This window comes from Peromyscus maniculatus, chromosome X, assembly GCF_049852395.1.
Source record: "Peromyscus maniculatus bairdii isolate BWxNUB_F1_BW_parent chromosome X, HU_Pman_BW_mat_3.1, whole genome shotgun sequence".
NCBI classification, from domain to species: Eukaryota; Metazoa; Chordata; class Mammalia; order Rodentia; family Cricetidae; genus Peromyscus; species Peromyscus maniculatus.
In genome coordinates, this window is record NC_134875.1 from 54,714,915 (window position 1) to 54,717,845 (window position 2,931).

Consider the following 2,931-nt stretch of genomic DNA (forward strand, 5'->3'; position numbering starts at 1 on the left):
AGATTTTGGAAAATTAAAATATGTTCATTGTACCATTGACATTTATTCTGGGTTCCAAAAGGCATTTGCCTTAAGTTCTGAAAATTATATAATTGTGCATTTATTAAAAACAATGGCTGTAATGGGCTTATCAGCACAAATTAAGACTGATAGTACCCCAGCTTATGCTTCCAGTAAAATGAAACAATTTTTTGCATGCTAAAATATAAAATATGTTACCAGGATACCATACAAACCTACAGGACAAGCAATTTTTGAAAGATCCAATCACATTCTAAAAGAGATGTTTGCTAAACAGAAGAGGGATATGAGGACCCCCAGAGATAGACTGCACACTGCCTTACTAATTTTAAATTTTTTAAACACCAATGAAACAGGAAAAACATTTGAGTTATAAAAAGAATTGCTGAATTGAGTCAGCCCACGTATTATGTTTTCACTTTTATATATAATATATATAATATTATATAATAGCCCAGGGGAAGTGTTAAGGTCAAGGTTATGCTTATGTTTCCACAGGAGATAATAAATAGTGGATTCCACTGAAATTGATAAAAATCAGCCATGAGCAAGAGACATCTCCAAGATGATGCAGATGCAGGGATGCCTCTGCCCAAGTTGAGACACAGGAGACCTTTGCAACAAACAACTAATCCTTCCACCTGGGGACAGCTTAAGAGTTTGTGTGATAAAGGAGAGACAATACTTCACATTACTCACAAGCCTCTAAATGCTACAAACTTATTTCTTGCCATGCTTTCCATGGCAACGGTGCAGGTAAAAGGGATGGATCATGGTTACTAGGCTTTTATCCCCAATCCTCCAATTAACTTAGCAGTAAGTTGGGCAGATATGAATATTCCTGTAATGGTTTATCTTGGCTACCTGGTCCTTATGACAACCGAGGTCCTGCTCAGCCAATGGAGGAGGGTAAAATGATTGACAATTATACTGTTGGAGTACAAGGAGTTCCTATTTGCATGGGAAATGGAATTCAGAGGTTATATAAAAATAACCTCTAAAATATGGTTATTCATAGTCAATACTACCCAAGATTATAATAAGCTTTATATGCTTCATGCATCTGGTTTTAAAGGATAGATTAATGCTACTAGTTCCATAAATCTACCTTTCTGTGAGATGAGGGTTACCAACAAGGAATCTGACTAGGTACATTGGCAACAGTGTAAGAGTGAGAAACCTTGAGTGCTAATTAATATCTCTCAAGGAGACGTCATTGATTGGAGCCCTTACTGCTCCCCTCAGAGAAAATATTCTCACTCAGAATTAAGACTGAAACTGTATAATTTGAATGGAACTGTGGAAATCAGTGCTTCAGTTAATGAACCTATTTGGTGGCATGGAGTTGGAATGGCAAGTCCCCTCCTGCAATTTGGCGATTCAACTCAGACTAACTTGTAGAAATTGGCACGTGCCTTCCACCTCTTAAGGCGTGGGAAGGAAAATTAAACATTAAAGATGATAAGTACACTCTGTCTTTTAGACTAAATCAAAGCCATCCTTTTATGGCATGTGTACCATTACCTTACTCGCTACTGAAAGGGCCTATATAGAAAGGGCCTGCACCTGAATAAATACAGCATTACTTGTGAATGCTGTGCCCTTCATACCTGTGCTAATTCTAGTATGTTTTTAAATTTGACCTTTGAAAGTTTATATAATCTCAGAGCAAGGCCAGCAATCTGTATACCAGTGAAGTTGTCATGGCCATGGCAAGACTCTCCTGTGAGGATCCCTTTACAGAAGCTCACTGAACGAATATTAAAAAGAGCACATCGAATGGGTGAACTGGTGGTCACAGTTATTACAGGGATCATTGCATTGACAGCCACAGGAGCAACTGCTGGAGTGGTGCTTCATAAAGAAATCCAAACCGCTGAATTCATTGGAGATTGGCATAAACATCCAGAAAAACTGTGGACTAAACAGAATAAAATTGATAGTAAGATAGTAAATGAATTAGCTGAGTTAAGGCAAGCTGTTGTATTGTTAGGGGATCAGTTAGAAATTTTGAAGGAGCAGATAAAATTAAAATGTGATTACAATGTTTCTTCTTATTGTATCACACCCTTGAGATTTCATGAAAGCAAGTACGATTGGGGTAAGGTTAAGATGCATTTGTTGGGTCACCCTAATTCTTCTCAAATGGTTTGTAACTTACAGAAAGAAATTAAAGAAACTTTTGCAAAAAAGTTACCTGATAGGACAGGAATGGGCATTATGGAAAGTCTTGCAGATAACATAGCTTCATTCAATCCTACGAATCACTTTAATAGATTCCATATCCTAGCAGGTGTTGCTCTTGTTCTAGTAATAATAACTTTATTTGCTTTAAAATGTGTTTTGGTCTACTTAATAAGATTGTAAGACAGATAGAAAAAAAGACTATATTTACTGTGAGCCTGCATAACCTTCAAGATAATTGATTTTTGTATAAAATGGGGGATCTGAGGCTGCACTCCCACTGGGCTACACCTGGTCTGGGCTCCAGAGAGTGGCACGGAGCCCTAATCCATCTTTTGTTTAACTGATACCTTTTGTTTCTTTTGTTGCCCTATGTGAATCTTGTCTCAGAGTCTCCCAAGGATACAAAGGCCTAAGCAAAACTTGGTTGGAGAACCAGAAAACTGTGGTACCTGATGATTTGAGGAATCTGCACTTGCCAGTATATTTTTGGGAGCTTCTTTCAGGTTGTTTTGAACATATGGAAATCAATTGGCTAAACTGTAATATAGAGAAAAAATGCCCTAGGTGAAGGGAAAATTTCTCAGTTCTTAAAGAGACTGGATCCCCTGCAGCTGTGAAAGGCTCAGTTCATTATTAAGGTGCCTCTGAGTTTTCTTTCTGTGTGAACCAACACACCCATGTTGTGACACTTAGCAAAATATAAGTGTAATCATACAAGCAAAC